The sequence below is a fragment of the Sinohyriopsis cumingii genome, unplaced genomic scaffold, assembly GCF_028554795.1.
Source record: "Sinohyriopsis cumingii isolate HCF-2022 unplaced genomic scaffold, ASM2855479v2 utg001176l, whole genome shotgun sequence".
Lineage (NCBI taxonomy): Eukaryota > Metazoa > Mollusca > Bivalvia > Unionida > Unionidae > Sinohyriopsis > Sinohyriopsis cumingii.
Window position 1 is genome coordinate 4,329,525 of NW_028315968.1, and position 23,404 is coordinate 4,352,928.

Sequence of the window (23,404 nt, forward strand, 5' to 3'; positions counted from 1 at the left end):
CCCAAACACTTTCCTTCTTATGTACAAGCTTTGCGTTGAGAATTCACAGCCGCCGGTTCATAGGACAAATGTTCCATATTCAGACACTGCCTGTTGTGGCACAGATGACTGATATGAAATTTTGGATCTAACAACTCTAGTGGACTTTCTAGATAATAAAGTAATCTCTGTACACGCAAGTTGTAACGTTTTAATTTAAAGGTCTTCTTAAGAACTGGATACTCATCCTTGTCTAAACCACCTTTCCACTGTGTACAATCAGAGGAACTGTCACTATTTTTAGTTCTAAACCGAGCAATTGACTTTAATAACTTTTGTCCATAACAAGCCTTGAGGGTACTGTTGTAGATGTCAGACATGACGAACTTTTAGTTGTACACTGAAAAATACTAGAAAATCTGTAATTACATACTGGAACTGTTATGGATATCAGACATGATGAACGTTTAGTTTTACTCTGAAAAATACTAGAAAATCTATAATTACAACTGGAACAATCAGGTATGAACATTACCATGCATTTGAAAATTTGTTGTTGTTGTTGTTGTAGGGTTTAACGCCATTTTCCAGCACATGATAGGCTATACATGGCGGCCAGTATTAATGGTGGAGGAAGAACTGACCCTCGAGAAGCTACTGGCAAGCTTTCTCACATACCAACCGTTCCGGTGGCCTAGTGGTTAGATTGTCCGCCTCGGAAGGGGGAGGTCGTGGGTTTCGATCCCTGGCCAAGTCAAAACAAAGACTTACAAAAATGGTACCAACAGCTGCTCCGCCTGGCGTCCAGCATTAAGAGGTTAGTGTTAGGACTGTTCGGCATGGTGTCAGGATAATGTGAGTGGGTGGGACATCATGCTACATGTCTGCGGCATGATGCCCCAGTGCTAGACATCACTATAAACTGCCACATTGCAGACATCGTAGCAATATGACCGAAAAATTGTTAAAGCTACGTTAAAAATCGAAATCACATCACATCACACTTCTCACATTGGCTGAATCCGAGACTCGAACCCACTCAGACAGAGGTGAGATGGCAGTGATCCGTAACGGAGAGCGCTTTAAACCACTCGGCCACTCGGGGCCCCCTTTGAAATTTGAAAGATTGTTTCTATTTTACGTTTCTGTTTTGGGGGCTGGGGAGTAAGACATTCAATTGTTGATATTTACCTGGCCACTATTGCATTGCTTTCGTTTTCTGAATCGCAAGTCCCCACATCAAATGTTATAGTGATATATATATATATATATATATATATATATATATATATATATATATATATATATATATATACACACACACACATTTTGTGAATCTTTTTACATGACTATATTACATGTAATTATTTTCATGATCATAAATTGTAGTGATTATAGTAATCATCTAAAAAAAAAAGATGTCAGATTAGGGAGAAGAACGTGGTCTACTTCATTTATCACCTTGCCAAACATGTAGACTTATTTCTATTCCAAATTGAGTAATGACAAGTGGAGGGAGACTGTATACACAAAGGCAATAGGAGGGAACGTCCCCACCGATTCTTTAGCAAACTTGTTCGTATCCACCAAAACGAAAAGACTGTCATCGTCCAGTACTCGCTCCAGTGGAGAGACAGGACTTTCCCTCCAATTGTTTCTATGCTCCTATGGAGACGATGTAATAGATATATTCTCATTCTGCAGCCCATCAAAGGGGGAGTGGGGGGTGACGGGGTGATGCCTAAGAGGAATATCCTCCTCCTAATATTTGTAGCAATAACTAAGTGGATTATGACTCGATTACAATCCAAATTTAATTGAAATGCCAAAATACATACCTACACGAAGGTAATTTGCGCCGAGCCAATTTGCACGTCTACCGCGTAAAATCTTCCCATGTAAAGAGTACTGATAACGTAAGAGTCAGACTGGGAGTGCGTTGTTTTTGTTCTAGTGTTTTAGAACATTCCATGTTTAGTGGAGGAGATGATTTATTAGCTTGGACGTGGAAACATGCGTCCCTGAAAAAAAAAGATAGTGACTGGTATTATATTACTGCTGTTGAAATAGATACATTTCAGCATACCATATATACCCAGCTTAAGATCGACTCAAATGCAAACATCACAGACCCTGATTTGTCTCGCATAAGCAGAGGCAGATCAGAGTTATGAGTGACAAGTAGCAGAGACCGGAAATGTCGGCATATTGTTACAGTATGATCCGAGTTATACACGAGTGTGATTAGGATTTTTAAGGTAGCTTTAACAATTGTTCAGTCATATCGCTACAATGTTTGCAGAGTGGCAGTTTATAGTGATGTCTAGCACTGGGGCATCATGCCTCATACATGTAGCATGATGTCCCATGCAGTCACATTATCCTGACACCAGGCCGACCAGTCCTAACACTAACCTCTTAGTTAGTACCATTTTTGTTAAGTCTTTGGTATTACTCGACCGGGGATCGAACCCACGACCTCTCGCTTCCGAGGCGGACGCTCTAACCACTAAGTCATCGGAGTGAGTAATACACGAGAACAATTCAGTGCAGAATTTAATCCATGAAATTAAATTCATGCAAAGTCTCACGAATAGATAGAAGGACATTGTTATGAGAAGAAACAAACGACAAACACCATCTTTACGTCCGCATCACTATTTAACTTGACTCTGGCTGCAGGACAACAAAATTGTGGAATTGTGCACCTGAGACATGTTGAACTGGTAATGCTCATCTTCTCGATTTATCTGCCTAATAATCAAAGAGCCGTTGGCTAATAAATATGGGCGGGGAGAGAGGGGAGTGTTGAAAAGTACTTTTAACACGATACTAGCTTAGGATATGGGAGTTAAGTGCCTTTCCGATTGATACATTAAGAAAAACGACGAGGGCTGGCCTGTGCGGGATTCGAACCTTAAAGCCCTTCAATTACGATATTATGTTAATGCTGTTGGCTGCACATGTTCTGAAAATATCTGTTTTAACGGGTCTCTAGTTTTTACATCTTCACTCAAACTTGACGACACGTTATCATGTCTCTTTTTCATTTTGCATTAATGGTGAATGATATTTGATATTAATTAAACATTTTATTTTAAAAGGCGAAAGGTCATACTATATGACGCTTTCGGTCGAAACTGCTAAAATTTTGTTCAGTGGTTTATGATTGTCTGCATAAATCAGAAAACCTTTAATCTAGGGTGATTTCTGCCAAATTTTGTGAATTTCTCATTAACTTCTTTTGAAAAAAGTAGCGTTAAGGATTTTCTATTGTCATATATGCTCTCATGTTAGCACCCTTTGCAACAAAAATACTTTTTGTTGTTGTTGCTTAAACAAAGCCTTTACTTCATTTGGCTTTCTCAAGAGATATCGAATTCTGTCTAGTGTTTGTTTACAAGAGTCAGTTTACTATTTTTAGTAACGGCAGTCATACTTTCCTTGCAGATTGGCATTATTAGAATATAAATGATTTCAAAGCTCCAAGTACAAGTATGCTTTGTAGGACATTTTTCAAATTCTGTTGGTATACATTTAAAACAGTTAGAATTCGTATAAATCTATTTCTGTTTTTATTAACCGCAACCATATCTGATAACAGATTTGGCATAACTGGTTAAAAGAAATTCGAAAACCCTTCTCGCGAGAAAGCTTTCTTCCAAACTTGGTCAAATTCTGTTTATTGGTTTGTTAGAAATACTTTTTTTAATTAATTGTTTTTGTTAAGAACCGCCATATTCGACGATGGACAGGCACCATTGCACAGATTTTAAAACCCTTTGTCACATTTGCCGGAACAAAACGTATTGCACGAAAATTATATTTTACACACCAACTCTCGACCTGATAGAACTTATAAGAACATGAAGTCCATGATGTCCAGTAAATGTGAAGGAAAAAAAAAATGGAGAGAGATATCTATCTTCACGCTGCCATATATGCTTATTACATGCAACCTACACGATAAGTAAAGAGTCGCGTATCACGGTGACGCTGATGGAATACTATCACTCCTGGACAGTTTAATGCATTTAATTATCATAGATGCAATTAAGATAAAGGCTGTCAGAAATAAACAGCCGCCACTCCAAGAGTTTTGTGTCTGCTATTCACTTGGGAAATTGTATAATTACCATATCACAAACATTTACAAATAGACCTTACATAACTTAAATTTAATGAAGCAAAGTAAAAGACAGCAACGTTCAACCAGCTTTGACCACAACAGAGCTTTAGCACCAGGCAAATTGCAAAGAACTCTATTCTCTATTCTGTTTGGGTCATTAAGTGAGGAACTTTGTAAATAAATAAATCATTCTTGGTACTACACAGATCCATAAACAAACTTAAGTTTGAAAACGGGGCACACCACTATACCAATTAATGGCATTATGTATTTACAATAAACAGCAGGGGAAGTAGATGGCTAAATTAAAACCATCCAATATTTCATGAGTAAAAAGTTGCGTATCAAGCTGTATCGAAAGTAACATTCAAAAGTAAAGGAAAGCTCTGAAAGTTAGTTAAGGGGGGACGATAGGAGCCACAATTTCTCTATATTAAGACGGAGGAAGCTCAACGTGAAATTCATCGGAAACGTCATTAACATCTAACGCGTACCAAATTTAGTTCCAGTCGAAAAATCTTTGACAAAGTTATGCTGCATGGGCAAACATGGGCTATTCAGTGCAGAATTTAATCCATGAAATTAAATTCATGCAAAGTCTCACGAATAGATAGAAATGTGGCCAACCACACTCCTTGAAATGACCTTATAGAAAACCTTAAAGACACGACTGAGGTAGGGCATGATGATAAAACAGTTGTGCCAGTTGCTCTCTGGCCTATACATATGGCTTTGCACCTGATTTGTCAATCATGTATCTTGTTGTTTTCACATCGATGCTTAGTTTAAAAAAACTAGCACCGGTAAAACTTCCCAATTTGAAAACTACATCTTTACGTATGGCGTGAGAGTGCGTATAGACAGAAGGACAATAATTATGCTATAATATGCATCCACTGCCATAGTAGGGCATTAAAATTTCATGCTAACTTCAGTTGAAATCCCACAATCCCTAGTAAAGTTATACTGCAGGATTCTAAGACTTGTGGGAATGGGCAATCAGGAGCCATAACTCCTATAAATATCCCAATCCCACAATTCCTAGTAAAGTTATACTGCAGGATTCTAAGACTTGTGGGAATGGGCAATCAGGAGCCATAACTCCTATAAATATCCCAAAAGTCCTATAAATATCCCAAAAGTCCAAAAGCTGAAAATTAAACTTGTTCAAGGCTTCATCGGTACAGAGCTCCGTGCAACATTTGGTTCAGAGCCATCTTATGCTGTTCTGATGGCCAGTTTCATTAAATCAGATAATTTCTTTGATCGATTATGGTGAAATTTAGTTGTGTATCATTCCAACTGTTTCACACATCAGGATATTTGAAATTGACCCATTGCACCGTGTTTAATTCACATTCCAGCTTCTCAATAATATTTGAAGGTAATTTATAATACGACACGATTTATTATGATTTGGACAAAAGGGAAATTTTTGTACTGAGAAACAAATGCAGAGATTATATAGGAACGACAATTTTGATGGGAGTCCATCTTGCGCCAGAAATGGCGTTTAACCCTAAAACAACCATAACGACTCTTCATCCCCGTGTAAGTGTTATATTTTTACATAATTATACAGGGATGGAGAGAAACTATGTTGAAGGAATGGCAGCTGAGGCAGAAGAAGCGACAAGAAGTGGAAAAATGAAGACGCTGTACGACATCACCAAAAAGCTGTCTGGCAAGTACAGCAAAACAGAGAGACCCGTAAAGGACAAGCAGGGAAAGACCATAGCAAGTACAGAGCACCAAATTAAGAGATGGGCAGAACATTTTGAAGAACTGTTGAACAGGCCAGTCCACTAAATCCCCCAGAAATCCACCCAGCCAATGCAGATCTCCCCATAAGCTGTGACAATCCCACCAGAGACGAGATCAGGAAAGCCATCACCCAGCTGAAGAACGGCAAGGCAGCTGGACCTGATGGCATCCCAGCAGAAGCCCTCAGAGCAGACTTGGATGCTTCAATGGAAATGCTATACCACCTCTTTGAGAATATCTGGGAGGAAGAAGAAATATCGACTGACTGGAAGGAGGGACACCTCATCAAGATCCCAAAGAAAGGCGACCTCAGCAACTGCTCCAACTACAGAGGAATCACACTCTTATCAGTACCAGGGAAAGTCTTCAACCGGGTCCTCTTGGAGAGGATGAAGGAGGCCGTTGACCAACAGGTACGAGATGAGCAAGCGAGCTTCCGGCAGAACAGATCGTGTACGGACCAAATAGCTACTCTTCGCATCATAGTCGACCAATCGTTGGAGTGGAATTCTTCACTCTACATCAACTTTGTCGATTATGAGAAGACATTCGACAGCGGGGACCTGATCAAGAACACTTACAACGGAATGTCCTGCAGAGTCATTCATGCAGAACAGCACACATACATCTTCCATGAGCAGACTGGCGTGAGGCAATGCTTCTTGCTGTCACCGTTTCTCTTCCATCGACTGGGTTATGAAGACTTCCACCAATGGGCGGAGAAATGAGATCCAGTGAACATAGTCAGCTTGAAGACCTGGACTTTGCCGATGCCCTAGCACTCTTTTCCCATAGTCAGCAGCAAATGCAGGACAAGTTCTACGTACTAGCAGCCACGTCAGCACATGTTGGCCTCATCATCTACAAAGACAAGAGCAAGATCCTTAAGATCAATTATACCAGTAACAACCCAGTCACCCTGCAGGGAAGTCCCCTGAAAGAGGTGGAGTCCTTCACGTACCTGGGCAGCATTATCAACCAGCAGGTTGACACAGAAACAGATGTCAAGGCAAGGATCGGAAAGGCGAGAGCAGATTTCATACAGCTCAAGAACATCTGGAGCTCCAAAGAAATTTCCTTAACTACCAAGATCAGACTGTTCAACTCCAACGTGAAGTTAGTCCTACTGCATGGATCAGAGACCTGAAGAACCACCATGTCGACAATAAAGAAAGTTCAGACCTTCAGCAACAGCTGCCTATGAAGACTTCTCTAGGTCCGCTGGTCAGACACCATCAGCAACACCAACCTGTGGCAGAAAACCTCCTAGCTTCTGGTAGAGGACGAGATCAAGAAAAGAAGGTAGGGTTGGATAGGATACACCCTACGCAAGCCGCCAATCAACATTATCAGACAGGCATTATAATGGAACCCTGAAGGCAAGCGGAGAAGGGGACAACCAAGAAACACCTGGCGACACGACCTTGATGCGGACATCACTAAGATGGGTCACACCTGGAGTCAGCTTGAAGGGATGGCACAGGACAAAAGCCTCTGGCGATCTTTTGTGAGCGGCCTATACCCCGGCCGGGGTGACGGGCAAAACTATACGGGGAAGGGGGTGTTCAACAATGTCTAAATGAAGATCAAGGGATTTATGGGGTGGGGTCCTGACATTTAAAACCGTGGACAATATGAGTTGCGCGCGCGAGTGTACACACACACACACACACACACACACACACACACACTATCACGCAGGCGAGTCAGTGTTTATAGTCATAGCACTCTACATTCACACATAGTAAACATCCTTTAGTTTAAGGTGTAGGGCTTTTGTTAAGTGATAAACATATTCATAATATTGGCAACTTGATTAGTCTCTCTTTTCTAGAGCTTCGGTTAGCCATGCCAAAGTGCTGTTTTTTTTTAAAAAAATCGCCAGTTGCAACTGTCAATGACTGACCTCCCAGGTCGAGCACCACATACACAAGTCCGACTCCCATCATTGTCCCAGTTGATTCTTGTTGTTGGGATTGAGGATGACGGATGCGTGGTCTCATCTCAATTCTCACCTTTAGGGATCTGAAAGCTCATTCAGTCTTTCTCTGCGGCGTGCCTGCAGATGTTGTCGTTGAAGCTGAGGTTCTCACTCCTGCCGCTGCTTATCTAATTTCTTGTCCTAGTTTTCTGTATGGGGGACACCTGATCTCGGTATTGCTATCGGTGGTGGTACTTGGCCTTGTGGTAGTAGTGATGTCCTCACCACTGGCTTGATCTCGCACACGATGAGGTGAGGCAAACTCGTTTTCTTATTTTTCCTTCACCTGTTCTTTCATTTTCGTCTCCTCCTCCTCTTCAAGCCTGTCACTTTCTTCTATTGCATCCTTGATTAGCTCGTCCAGGAGGCGACCGGAATATTCCAGGTGTATCTGAGTTTCAACAATTTGGCAATTCTACTCGAAATTGATCAGTGAACGATGGGTAGCCAGACTGACTGACTGACCTTTGAATTAGGGTCACATGAGCCTACCAGGTATGCGCGACTAGTTGGTACCACCATACGGAGATCAATCATTTATTCGTGGTACAAGGAAATAGTGCCTCATCCCACAGCCTATTAATGCACTCAAAAAGTACTATTTACTTCAGCCTTCGTTGGGCAATACGTTTAATTCGAACTGTGTGTAAGACTACCATGAGTGGTAATGGACACAACACATGCTCAATATACATAATTTTGACGTATTGTTGGCTTGGATAATGCTCTTACGTGCTTGTCGAGGGATTTGATTTAAATAACATGTGAAAATCTGTTAGAGTCACGAAATTTTTTTTAATTTTTCGAATCTCAAATTGTTTTCAGAAGCACATAGTGTGCTTACCTCTTATTCGAACAAATAAAACAAGTCTGAGAGATTATTAATAATTTTGATTGTCCAGGTATGAATTGTGGTTTTGATTGAGTATGCTGGTCAAAGGAACATATTAGGTTATCAGTATTGTTATAGAGTCGAGATTTCAACCAAAATTGAAATCTCTTATTGTAATTGGTAATATACGGTAGCCCTAATAAAAGCTGAGGTTTCACCATAGAAAATAGATACAGGAACGGCTGGATGTTTTCTGGAGGGCTGAAGCGTTCCCTTTTGCGTCCTTTGTATCCCTCAATACCGTACAATTCTCCGAGGACTAAGAGTTTCCATTGACAGTGTTTTAGAATAGGTTTTGACTGCGCGCCGTGGAATTTCAGAAGCTCATTTATTAGCATCGCAAGAACTGGTAGCGGGCAGTCATAAAACTGTTCTCCTCGAGTGATGATGTTTACGATGGATTCTTTTGTATTTTCATATTCTGCATAAATAATACCCAATTCATCAAATTGGTCGGCAACATAGTTGATCATGTCTGTCGGCTGGTGTGTGACTTTGGTTTTGGTTTTGGTTTAGTGTCTTTTTTCCTTTGTTTCTTTATTCTGAGCTGGCATATGTTATTTACTTTTGTCTGATGGTGCTCTGGTGTTTCGTCTGGTAGCAGTTGCTGACAACTTGGTTGTATTTACATTTGTTGAAAATGAAGTAGCTTGTTTTTTTGGTAGGCTCCATAATCTAGTTTTGATTTTATGAGACCTCTGTATATGGTTATTAGGGTTCCTTGATGGGATTCCCATGTGGCTCCTTTTAGGTTTTTAAGTAGTTTTAGGTCTTTATTACAGCTATTTATCAGGTTTTAGAGATGGCAGACCCATATTAGTTATTCATCACACTACATACCTTGAAATGTTACTACCTTAACATATTTGATAGGGTTATTTTGAATGAATAGTTTTGGATATATTAGATTTTTGTTATATTTTGGGGAGAAGATGGTCGCTACTGATTTTTTTTTTGATATTTTGAATCACCAATTGACAGCCTATCTCCCTATCCTATCAAGACTTCACTGGATTTCACTAATTATTAGGTGGAATGTCAGGTTGCCTGCTCGCCAAATGCCACTATGATCTGCAAATTGTGAGATATCTATTGTTTGTGAGTAGATTTTGATCCTGGTCATTAATCCTGATGTTGAAGAGTGTGGGACTGAGTACGCTCCCTTGTGGTGTACCATTTTCTAGAGAGAATGACTCAGAGTAAATTTCCTCCACACTATTAATAATTTTCTATCCAATTAACATTCGTCCTCTTATTCCATAGTTGTTGAGTTTAGCTATATGGCCTTTAGTCCAAACTAGGTCGAATGCCGTTAGAGTATTTCAGGGAAAGCTTTGGGGTGAAGGTAACCGATGTAACTGCTCAGTAAAATGGTTCACAATTGTTTGTCTCCTTAGCGCAAACTCAAATTGGCAATAGACTTCATCGGTCCGATGGGTGACACGAAGTTAAATGAGTGTCCATAAGAGGGCTATTGTTGATGTGGTGACTGTTGGAAGGGTGGATGGTGTTGGGTGGACGGCTCTCGTTGTTGCCAGTTTAGTTTTTCAGGGATGGAAAGGGAAGAAGGTGACTGATGAAATGTTCGGTACCCTTTCCTTGGTCATGAGCTGCAATTTGGGCAAGTAAAAGGTTCCTTTAATACTTCACCGTTCATGTCTTCTGATTTAAAGACACCAGGATGACGGCATTGCACTCGTTCTGTGACACGAAACAATTCGGTGGTCCACTTGGGTAAGTAACATTTGTCGAAAGTGCGTTTGGTGATGCCAATGCGCACCCAATCTCCCGTCGTCAACGCTCTACTTTTCTGGGGAAAGCAGTAGTCGGAGACGTACCGAACAGACGCCCACTTCTATGTCGGGAGTCACTTATTCCTGTAGACATCCAACGCTCTGATGGTAAGATTGGTTGTATGCTTTGATTAGGTGCGGTAAGACGTAGATGTATTTGAGAGTGTGTTGAAGCGTAAAATATTTCCACATGCGTTATATCAAGGTATGTTGAAAACGTTCCACGATGTTGGCTTTGGTGTTGTGATTCTCGGTGGTCTTACTGGAAAGCATGGTTTAGAATATCGGTGCCTTTGTCGGTTTGTCGTCGAAGAGGGAGACGACCGCTTTATTTTACCACCAGTTTTAAAGCTCGCACTAACTCAATGCTCGATTTCGAAGTCAACGGTAGCACCCATGCAAATTCTGATGACACGATACACATATTTGTAGCCACTGTAGTAGGTGGTCCAATAAGAGATGATATCGGCTAAAATCGGCTTGCCATTGATGATCGATACACTCAACTCTTGTGCGGTTTCTGGAATATTTTCTTCGAGTGGGTCTGTATGAGATGTACTTGGCTTATTCTTGTAACCATCGTTGCACTTCAGGTAAACGGAGATTTTTCAAGCAGGTTTCGGAAGCACGATACAATTTCTGAACGTGCAGGATGGAATGGAGCGTAGTAAATGCTGGCTAACACCATTTTTTAACAAGTCACCCACTCTTCGCTGATGCTAATTTGGATGGGGCTAAATGGTGGTTTGGAAAAGTTTTTCCGTTTCCGACGTGCCACAGGAGTCGAAGGCAAGGGTGTTTGTGGTAGTAATGGGGTGGCTTAGGTCTGCTTTTTTATCACTTCTGGTCTACTTTCGTTCTTTTTCACTTCTTTCGAAGGATAAATTGATATGATTTTTGTAACTATAGTTTTCAGTTCTTCTCGTTGAGGGGTGATGGAAAGGGTAAACAAGACGTTTTAATCTTACTAAGGATGGGAGCCGCTGACAGTCTTTGAAAGACATATCGTGTTTGTTCTTCCTCTGGTATACGCAGGGCTGCATCTATCTTGGTCACTGGGATGTTGGTTGTGATAAACTTTTCATCAGGGCCTTAAAATCTTTCATAGTCGGTCGAGCTTTTTGGTCTAAAGGTTTCTGGTGAAAGAGGTGAAGACTCTTCCACACTTGACACTTGCGATTCTTCCGTTCCAGACAAATCCATGCGATTAATCAACGATTTCAATTCGTTTTGTAACTGGGACATCTCGGTCAGATGAGGAGTGGAAATTGCGTTGTTATTGCCAACGATGGAATTCCATCCATCGTTTGTATGGTCACGAAGTCAGTATTCATTTTTCCATCAGGTCCTAAAGTACACGTCCGAGATCGTTTCACCCCAGATGTCCTTTTTATCTTCTTGGTCTTTTCTTTTATATAGGACCGCCTTGTGAAGCATCGGCTCTCGAGAGTCATGAAATAATTGTTCCCAATACTCCTTTTACCAAGGGTCCTAACAGCAGGTGCACAAATCATCCGCGTTGCACCAACGTCTTTGTCTTTTAACGGATGGGTATTTTCTTTTGGACAATTTGGATATGAACTTGTCGATGCTTGGCTAGGAATGAATTATGTTGCTTAGACAACGGTATCGTTTGCACACGGTATCAATAACGTCTTTCGTGTCATTTTGAATGAGTTGTTTTCGCTTCGGTGGATGGGCCTTGGACAGGACCGGCAACACGTCCTAATGTTTGGCTAAACGAAGAGAGAGTCCTTTCCTTTCTTTCAATTTTTATGGTGAAGAGGGATGAAATTTGGGGCTGACATCTTTGTTTTGTTCCGGTGCACGCACATTAGAATACACTGACATTGATGACTTGGCACACGTACTTTTATCTTAGTTATTGAAATTTATTTTTGGAGTAGATCAAAGAGTTTGTGACCAGTCTGTTTAACGAACTATTTTGCTATTCCATTAAATAATACTCCATTTACGTAATCCTCATTTTCTTCGTGCGATTGAGTCTTTTCTTAGGTGAGCGATGTTGGGCTAGACGTTTGTTCGGATATTGGGACAAACGACGAGACTGTCCTTATCTTTCTCTTTCTGAAAATGAGAACGCCGATGGTGGTGTGCACTTTTGGTGGAGACATCGTTTTGCATTCAGGATCACAAAAAACACTAATACCCTTGACTGCCGTGGGTCTTATTTATAGTGGAATGCGTGGCCACTAATTGTTCGTACTTCGTATCAACATTATTACAGGCAACACTCGAAACGGACGGTGTTTGCTTGGATAATTCCATTAAAATCTATAACATGCCCGATATCTCTTGGACTTTGATTTTATAGGCAGGTATCTTGCTAGCAGATGTTACTGAGTGGGGTGACTCCGTTGAAGGCAATGTATATTTGTTCATCAAATTAGTAATGACAAAGTGACACATCGGACTGGGCTGACATCACTAGCAACGGTGAAGTGGAAAAACATGAGGCTACTGGAGACATGGTCACAGTCGCAGGTCGTCGCTTGCTGATGTAAGGTGGCTTTCAGGTCGCAGTACCTCTCCTGCGGGTAGAAGCTCTTTTCTTGGGTCTTTCCTTGGGACCTTTCTTGGTGTGCTTTTTTTTCTGTGTTTGTGATCTGGTCTTAACACCACTGTTCGTTTTCTTTTAGGTACCTTTGGACCGAGAGTGGTTTTTTAATCGTTGATCACTGCTTAGGCATTGGGATCCAGTTCTGAGAGGGAGTATATGAAGACATCTCCTAGACAACCGCTACCTCCAGGTTTCAAACGTATTTGGTTTGAGTGTCAATGCGAGAATCTACCATATGCGTCCAGACTACTTTGTTCTGTCAAAAGCTGTTTGGTTTTATGTGGAATGTGAATGATGCTTTGAAATAATTGACATGCTGTCTCCGTACACCAGAGCAAGACCTCTTCTAAGAAACGAGCATGCATTAGTGGATATTTGTTTGCGACGGATATCGTACAACGGACCAATCAATTGGACGGGAAGATGAGACTGAAGGGACGTTACGTTGACGATGTGTGAGACAGACCAGAAATGTCTGAGGTTTATAAAAAAAATTTTGATCGATGGGGACATGTACACGAGATGGCCTCGCTCTTGGCATCAGTAGTGAAACAGACGGGTATGAAATCGCAAATATTTGAATGGCATCGTCGTACGCATGAGTCAGCTTAACTGTTTTGCTAACATTTGCACTTGCGATTTATCTCTAGGGCTTTTAAACAAGGCTACATAATAAGCATTGAGTATAAAGGTGCTTTGGGTTTTACGCTGTTGAAACACATTTTGGGTAATGTAAATGACGTCGGACATATGTGAAATAAGCAACCGTTAAAGGTTTAAACGATCTTGAGGTTTTCAATACCTCCGCTGTCCACCGAATAATTTTCAACAGTCTTTTCGTCTCATCCGCGTCTAGAATGTTTCATCACTTTGTCTTCATTTTTGCACAAGTAATGTAACCAGCGTTAGCTTTGACTGAGTATCTACGTTTGACAAAATTGGTCGGTTGAAGGCGGATGACAGTCGGGGTTTTTCTCAGGCATGAAACGTTTGCGGTATACCAAGGAGGACTCCTTGGCAAAGGCAAAGGCTCTTTTCAAAGAATCAGTCCCTCCGTGTTACCTGAACAGTTCTCGAAATGGTCCACATTAACGATGCAAAATGTCCTCGTTCAATCGACAATACTTTGACATTTCTTCCTGAAAGCTGAATGTGTCCTCGTGTGCATTTGGTACCCAGCGTAGAAAGCTTCTCGTAGTTCCGTGAGCATATTGTCGGGGTTTCATTTGCGAGCATCAACATATGTGGCACGACAGCGTGTTGATTGGCTTCGGTATTGAAAAAGGGCGGAAATAGCCTTTGACCATTTCTGTCATTCCAAACGTTTTAGGCATGTGACTCAAAGGCATGGTCATTCTTTAAACTATACTGTCCCACTTGCATGAAAATGAATTTCGCTCCGTTCAAAGTCACTTTAGGACGTTCGGTGCTTTGTTCCATATCATATTTGAGAAGAAATTGTCCATAACGTTCGATGTCCTATTGACTCCACGTTTTGTCGATAGGGTATAAGATCAATTGAGAAAAACCGGTCAACCTGTTAGGGCCCTGAAAGATTATTTCACCTCTTCAAAGAATCTTGCTACTGTGAGGGCAATGACAAAAATAGGGTTTTGGAAGCACTTCTCGCACGATGATCCACCAAGAAATTAGGAATGTGAATGCCAGTGTCTTGGATCCATTCGAAATCGAAAAGATATGAAATTGTCTTTCTTCTGGTCATCTTCCTCCTCCTGTTGGAAATGGTATTTGTGAATATAGCATTCGTCTTCAAAGTCCACAGTTTGGTGACAAGTGTGACATAATTGCTTTCTTGAAAATACGTGCACCTTGGCACTGTTGGTGTGTATCACGTGTCTGCAAATAGAACATCATTTCAGTAATTGGCAAGTACGTTTCTGCTGTGAACCTTGCATCTTTAGATATTGTTCGTAACAGGTTCGACTGACAAATGTTCGTTGACAGGCTGAGTAATAAACTCGTTAATGTCCTTGGTCAAGACAAGATTTAAAAGACAAACATCCTGGACATTTCGATTCTTTTACCATATTCACATTTCTCATAATAGTAAGCGTGTCCCAAAAAATGCAGTAAAATGTTAATTACATCGAAATGTTCATCGTGACGATAGACATGAATCTGTTTTCCATTTCTGGTATCTTTGTCTCAAAACAACAGAGTTCCACGCCCTTTCAAACTGTGACATGGAGCCAAGACGTACTGTAATTTGTGCATTACAAGAATGCTATAGGGTACGTCATTGGACAGTCCAGCCTGCTGTTACTGGAGCTCTACTTCTATTTGTTCATCTGTTCGGTTCGATCGTTGAATACTTTTCTAGGCTCTTTCCCATTCTGCCGTGTCGTTCTTGTCGGCATACGCTCGTCCTACGACGATGACTCGAGCTAAACACTTTTTTCTTGAATTCTGTTAATTTGGACGAGGCTATGCTTGCTGCTGCGACAGTTTTCCTCCAATTACACTTTTCTGCATTGTATGGTCCCTTTGTAAAGACAAACGTGGGCTATGTACAGTGTAGCATTTCCGTCGGTAATGTGAAACATGTCGTTGGACTGCTGAATGTGTTGAATCTCGTCAATGACTTTGGGAGGTATCAAGTCTGCTGGTCTGCTAAACTCGATGCAATCAAGTGACTTCTAACTGTCGTGATAACTCGAAAGTGTCATGCAATCGTCTTCATACGTTCAACAAAGATTCCAACAAATCGGTGATGGACCCTTCTGTTTTCTTCAGCGGTATGTCTGACTTGAAATCTTTAAATTTCACCGTGTACGTGTAGGCCGTGGTTCTAAATTTTGTAGTGGAGCGTTTACCCGTCTCTCGAATGTGGTAGTACTTTTCTGATGGTGATGGTGGGCTTTGGTTTGGCGTAGACCCTCTGGGTCTGAATGCAGACCTGACAGTGTGGATTCTGGCTCACTCGTATTATCTTCGAAATCACCGACATGGTTTTGACCCAAGACTTCAGCTACTGTGCAAGCAGAGAGGTCACGTTTTTGCCTCTTACTTTCTTCTGCTTTCTCCATGAAATGGTGCGATCTTATCATAGTGATTACAAAATATCATCTGACTCAATTCTAAACGCCATGGTGTATATATATATATATATATATATATATATATATATATATATATATATATATATATATATATATATATATATATATATATATATATATATATATATATATATATATATAGAACGCTGATATCAGAATGTCTACACCGTCAAAGCAAGAGAGGTGTTAATTGAGACAAAGGTCAAGATACCGGTTTTGATTGTCAAGAGAAAGGACATTGGTTTACATACTGGCATACGAAGAAAGTGAACTATAAATGAAACAATATGAACAGGAGGAGAAGGCTTCCGAACATGAAGAAGAACCCTGCGATAACGAGGATGAATATATATCCACCCACAAAGAGAAGAAAAGACGAGAAGTGAAGAAGAATAGGAGAAGAGAAAACATGTGACAGTGAAAGTAAAGAAATTCAAACAAAGAGAGTGAAAAGTAAACAAGAATCCAAAGGAACGTTTTAAAGTTATCGCCTGTGAAATTCTATTGTAGCTTCTAAAAGAATAGACCATAAACTAAAACTTACGTGTCTCTTGGATTTGCTATTTTTGTAAGAATAAAAGGGATAAACACTCATGTACTCATACACGTACATCATGGAAAAAAAAAGGAATTTGAGTTTCATTTGACTTTGGCAAACGTTGAGTAGTCTCTTTTCGAGAGAGGTGGGTGGCCCCGAAAAAGACTGCTGTGTTTTGGTTTATTTAACAATCTCATGAATGGGAGTTAATGCGCTTTAACTGCCTTACCCCTTTGACACGATCAATGCCTACTTCTTCACCTGCTACTGTCGATGATTTGTTAGAAATCACTAGTGGTATCTCAGGCGTAGTGGGATGTAGTTAACTGCATAGGAGTGTTTGGCCCTAGAATTTAGTTTTCTCTTGGGTGGTATTAAAGAAGTCTGATACATTTGTTTCAGACTCCTTAGCTATGCCAAAATGTCTAAGAGTAGCGTCACCATTTGCCTTTCACTGTCCTTTTTCTCTCTTAGAGGAAAAAAAAGAATATACAATAATAACACTATCGTCAATTAATTTGTGAGAAGCAGTGATTTTGTTCTCATTAATGAAATTTCAAAGCTGAATCCGAGAAATAACAATTACAAATACATGCTCTTTGACTCTAAATTGCTCTGAGTACGTGTAGCTAAAATATCTCAAAAGAAAGTTACAATTGATTTTGAATTTTAAATTTACTTTGGTTACGATTTTTCTTAGTCTTTCGTAATTTAGTTTCACGTATTTGAGAAATCTTTAGTGAAACCTACCGGAGACCAAAAAACATCAAAGTCATCATAGCCAGGGCGATGCTAACGCCAATCACTAATCAAGACCACCCTAGTTAATATGGCCCCTGTGGCGATAAAAGGTGCAAAACCTGTAAACATTTGATGGAGACCAGGACATTTGCTAGCACAGTGACTGGAGTAAAACTAAACATACATGGTCCAAACAAAACGTGCAAAACAGGGAATGTCATTTATCTCATCATGCGTAAGATATGTAGCCTTCAGTATGTCGGTGAAACTGAAATCTACACAAAATAAGCAGCCTGCATAGATCAAATTGGATGACAAATAAGCTATACAGAAACCAGGTCGCAGAACACGTCTCCTCCCCTGGCCACACTTTCAGTGATATAACACTTATTGTAACTGCTCAAAACGCCAAGTGGAGTTCCGAAACCAGGAAAGAAAAGGAATCTTACTGGATACGCCGCCTTAGAACATTGAAACCAAGCAGACGAAAAAAGGACAACCATGCACAAACAAAAAAATATTTTCCAGCCGACACGTTTTCTTTTAAATAGTTCTTTAAATTTGGTTAATAGCCTATGACTACTGTAATAACAATGAAATATCCGGGATATAATTTTCATTTATATAAATTTCTTTAAACAACAGATGTTGTTATGGCTCATCAATTTTTAGTTCAATACAAATATTTTCCAGCGTCTGCAACAAGCTAAAACTTGTTGAAACATAATAATGTTAAATGGTTTTATTCCTGTAGAAACAGCCATGTAAAGTTTCGCAAACGTAAAAAAACTTTTTTTCCCTGTTTTATCTGTTTGTTTTGTCTATGTTTTGTATTTGCCTTTGAAAAAGACTCATAAAAGAGTCGAAAGTGCTCATGCTAGTCAGATATTGATCTCGCAGAGGTGTCTGCGAGAGATTTATTGATAATAAAATATATAATTTTGATCCTAGCAGATTTTCGTCTCTGTTTTGCATAAAAATATACCTATAAAATATTGCGTTATGTTAAACTCAATGAATACATATTTAGTTAGGGTCTTCCATCTATTGTTATTAGAGCACCCAATACATAAGTAGTGAATGGGGTCACCCTAGCGTCAAGGGGAATTAGCATTACAGAACCCCTTGGGTCACTCTAGCGTCAAGGGAAATTTAACATGGGGAAAAATCGTGGGTCATTCTAGCGTCAAGGGGAATTGAACATGGGAAAAAGTCCTGGGTCACTCTAGCGTCAAGGGAAATTGTACATGGGGAAAAGTCTTGGGTCACTCTAGCGTCAAGGGAAATTGAACATGGGATTTTTTTTTTTAAAAAGGGGTAGGCAATCGAAAGTCATTCTCTTTCGAGACCTATGAGTGGCCCTGAAAAGGGCCTTTGGGTTTATGTTAATGTATTCATTAACATAAATGGCACCGCATTGGTCTTCTTCTTGTCCTTAGGCTGCGTCTCACTGTTGGCCCGTAAATCAGCACTCTTTTCAGGCATCCTTGTCTTTCAACGTAGATCCTACGTATCCACAGGCTGGTGTTTGTCCTGTGGACAACGGTCCACTTGGATCGGACATACATGAGCATGTCCGTCCTGAACATCATGGAAGACACAAGGGTGGATGACTCAACTGTGGTCCACATCTTGAAGCGACAAGAACAGGTGAATCAATGCAGTGAACTGCGCTTATTTATAGGTAGAGGTAGAATTGAAACGGATTGAGTTCATTCACCAATCCAAACACGCGTTACAAAATTCAGTCAGCTCGCATCCAATCCGAAGAGAACAGTCTGTGACGTCACGTGGTCTATATAGATTCGTTAGCGCTTGTGTGCAGTCAGTCTATGCGACAGTGATTCAACATGACGGAAACTCAGAAAACGATCCATTGGGGTGCACCAGCAGGGGAGACTGCCCAAGGGAACCGGGACTTACTTTCAGAAGAGGTGAATTGGGATTTTGTGGATTTTCTCTCCTCGCAAGAATTTGTTCCGGAACCTTCGTTACCTTCTTCATTACCACAAGTGGAGAATTTTAGACAGAGACAGAAAGAAGAATTGGAGAAATTTATACAACGACAAAAGGAAGCGGAACAAGCTTTTCTCCTACAGCAACAGCAGCAAGAAGAAGAGGTAAGAAAAAAACAACAGCAACAACAGCAAGAAGAAGTAGCAGCAAAGAAACAAGAGGGTGAAAATCAAACGGTCACGGTACTGTTGGACATTTTAGCGGAGTTAAGAAGTCTGAAACAAATGTATCAGACTTCTTTATTACGACCGAAGAGAATACGACCTTCCCGAGCTAAACACGTCAACCCTGTGACTAAGCCTACCGTACCACCCTTAGTGATTTCAACCCAATCATCATCAACATTACGCAGTCCAGAAGTAGGCCTTGGCCGTGGCAAAGGCTTAAGGCAGTTAAAGTTGATTGCTTAAACTCACCCCTACACCAAAATAAAAAGGCCCTTTTCAGGGCCACCCACATTTCTCGAAAAGAAATACAATTTCAATTTGCCAATAACTCAAAAAAAATAAATAATAAACAGCCCATTTTACCCCCCCTATAGTACGTGTCTGTGTATGAGTGCGTGAGTGTCCGTTCTTATTTTAAAATCATAACTCAAAGACACTTACCTTATATCATTAATTTATTCTTTTCTCCATTGTTACAATCCAATTCACAATTCACAACAGAACACTTTAATTGAAAGTTCATTGACTTCTTCTTTCTCCTTATTTAGTCTCTCTGTTTTTTTGAATTTCTTCACTGTCACACTATTTTCCTCTTCTTCCTCCTCACTTTCTTCCCTTCTTCTTTTCTTCTCCTGTTTCTTTTTCTTCACCTCTCTGCTTTCTTCCTCTGAAAAATCCCTCTCTTCTTTCGAAGAACCCCTCTCTTCTTCTGAAGAATTCCTCTTTTCTTCTGACTCCTCTTGTTTCTTTTTTGGGCAATCTGGAGACCAATGTCCTTTTTCTTTACAATAATAACAGGTATCTTGACCTTTGTCTTTTTTACCCCTGTTTTTGTTCTTTTTTGACGGTCTGGACACTCTGAAGACCAATGCCCTTTCTTCTGACAGATATAGCAAGTATCTTGACTTTTATCTCGAAAGGAAGGAGAGTAGTCCGTGGGCTGGTCTGAAGAGAATTTTCTAATGACCCCTCGCAAAGCTCTGACGAAACGTTCGATTTGGTTAGTCTCTTCCATCGTTGTGCTCGGCTTGAGAGTGAAATGAATAGTGAAAGGACAAGACACACACCCTTTTTATATACGCTGGTTTGCCATGACTATAAATTAGTCTATGGTGTTTAAACTTGAGTCATTTGACGTTTTGCACTCAAGATGAAACGATCCTATTCATTCGAGAAGAAAGAAGAAGAAAGTAAGAGGCAGAAACGTGATCTATCGCCTCGTACCAGGGCTGAAATCTTGGCACAAATTCATGCCAGTGATTTTGAAGAGGACATGAGTGAACCAGAATCCGAACCCTCTAAACCAAGTTCACCACCCTTAGTCAACCCTGAAAAGTACTAATCCATTCGCGAGACGGAAAAGCACTCCTCTAGAAAATTTAGAACCACGGCTTACACCTACACAGTGAAGTTTAAAGATTTCAAGGCTGACGTAGCATTGGAGAAAGCAGAAGGGTTTATCACCGAGATGTGGTATTCTTTGCTCACCGCACTCAAGCGACAATGTCAACCCAAAGAAGACGATCGCTTGACACTATCCATAGATCACGACAGCTTGAAATCCCCTGTTTGAATCGAGTTTAGCAGACCCGCAGAACTAACCCCTTCCAAAGTCATGGACAAGATTCAACACGTATAACAATCTAATGATCAGTTTGACATCACCGATGGTAAAGCCACACTGAAAATGGCCCACGTCTCTCCTCCTCAAGGGACTGGACGCAAAAAGGTCTTATTGGTGGACGACCTTCGCAACACCAAAACAAGTCTCGTCCGAATTAACAACCCTCAAGACCAGATGTGTTTAGCCCGTGCCATCGTGGTGGGACGAACCTATGCAACAAGAACGACACGGTAGAATGGAAAAGAGCCTGGAAAACTATTCAACAATCCGATCGAGCCAAACAACGAAATGAAGCAGAACTCCTGTTGCAACAAGCTGGCCTGTCCAAAGACACACCCTGTGGCATTCCTGAGATGCAAAAATTGCAAGATGCCCTAGCTCCACGCTACACCTTGAAAGTGCACCCTCAAGAAATGCGCGGGCCTCTGTTGTTTCGAGGTCAGGATGTTAAGGACAGAAAATACATTCATGTTTATTATCACGATGACCATTTCGATACCATTACCACTATCACCGGATTCCTGGGATATGTTTATTATTGTGAGAAATGTGATTATGGTTATAACAATCGAGAGCAACACAAGCATTGTGGATGGAAATGCCCAGGATGTTTGACCTCTCCACCCTGTCTGAGCGAAGAACCAGTGCCTTGTTCAACTTGTCTGCGCACGTTTGTCAGCCCTACCTGTTACCAACAACATCTGAAGACGCAAGGTTCACATAAGAAATGTGCTTGTCAACTCCTGAGATTGTGCCCTACCTGTGGACAAGGCATACGTGCCAATAGTACCAAGGCACACGTATGTTCAAGAAAGAAAAAATGTCACATTTGTCACCACATCGTGGACTTGGAACATCAATGCTACGTGCAAAAATACCAACCCCCACCAGAGAAAGAGGACGGTCACAAGAAGAAAGGCAATTTCATCTTTTTCGATTTCGAATGCATGCATAAGACTGGCATTCACATCCCTAATTTCTGCGTGGCTCATCGAGCGTGCGAGAAGTGCATTCAAGAACCTATCTTCAGTCATTGCCCTCACTGCAGCAAGATTCCTGGAGGACGTGAAAAAATCTTTCGGGGACCGAACACGTTAGCCGAATTTGCCCAATGGGTCTTAGACCCCATCGACAAGACATGGAGCCAAGAGGACATCGAACGTTACGGAGATTGTCATCGTCATGCCACGGTGATGGCTCACAATTTCTCCGGATACGATGGACAGTTTCTTCTCAGATACTATACGGAACAAGGCACCGAGCGTCCTAAAGTGACTTTGAACGGAGCCAAAATCATTTTCATGCAAGTGGGACAAGTACAGTTTAAAGATTCGATGAGCTATTTGGCCATGCCTTTGAGTCGAATGCCTAAAACGTTTGGAATGACAGAAATGGCTAAAGGGTACTTTCCTCACTTTTTCAATACGGAAGCCAATCAACACGCCGTTCTACCCCATTTGCCCGAGGCTCACTATTACGACCCCGACAACATGCGTACCGAACAACGAGAAGCTTTCTACGCTTGGTACCAGGCTCACGCCTCGGACCCTTTCGACTTTCAGGAAGAAATGCTAAAGTATTGTCGTTCCGACGTGGACATTTTACGGCGTTGCTGTGGAAAATTTCGAGAACTGTTCATGGAACACGGAGGGGTCGATCCTTTGAAAGAAGCTTGCACCATTGCCAAAGCGTGTTCCTTAGTGTACAGACAAAGATTCATGCCTGAAAACACCGTGGCTGTCATCAGTCCTCAAACGACCCACTTTGTCAAACGTCAATACTCGGTCAAAGCCCTACGTTGGTTACATTACTTGTGCGACAAGGAAGACGAGTGGATTCAGCATGCCCACAACGGAGGGGGTGAAAAGACCATCGGAACGTATTCGGTCGATGGCTGGGACTTAGAAAACCCCAAGATCGTGTACGAGTTTAACGGTTGCTTATTTCACGGATGTCCCGTCTGTTACCCTGACCGTGACACTAAAAATCAGTTTTTACAACGAACCATGGAAGACTTGTACCAGGACACTTGTCAGCGACGCCTAAAGTTAGAACTGCAAGGATACCAAGTGGTGGAAATGTGGGAACATGAGTACGATCACCGTATGAAAACCGATCC

The 23,404-nt window shown here is 41.0% G+C and overlaps 1 long non-coding RNA gene across 1 annotated transcript in view; it reads right to left on the reverse strand.

The window, feature by feature from the left end:
• LOC149772795 (uncharacterized) overlaps positions 1 to 1,900 on the reverse strand; it is a 33,259-nt gene extending 31,359 nt beyond the window's left edge. The window contains exon 1 of the long non-coding RNA XR_016417593.1: positions 1,818 to 1,900. This is a non-coding gene — a long non-coding RNA (uncharacterized LOC149772795). The remainder of the gene's footprint in view (positions 1 to 1,817) is intronic.
• Between the last annotated feature and the right edge of the window lie 21,504 nt (positions 1,901 to 23,404).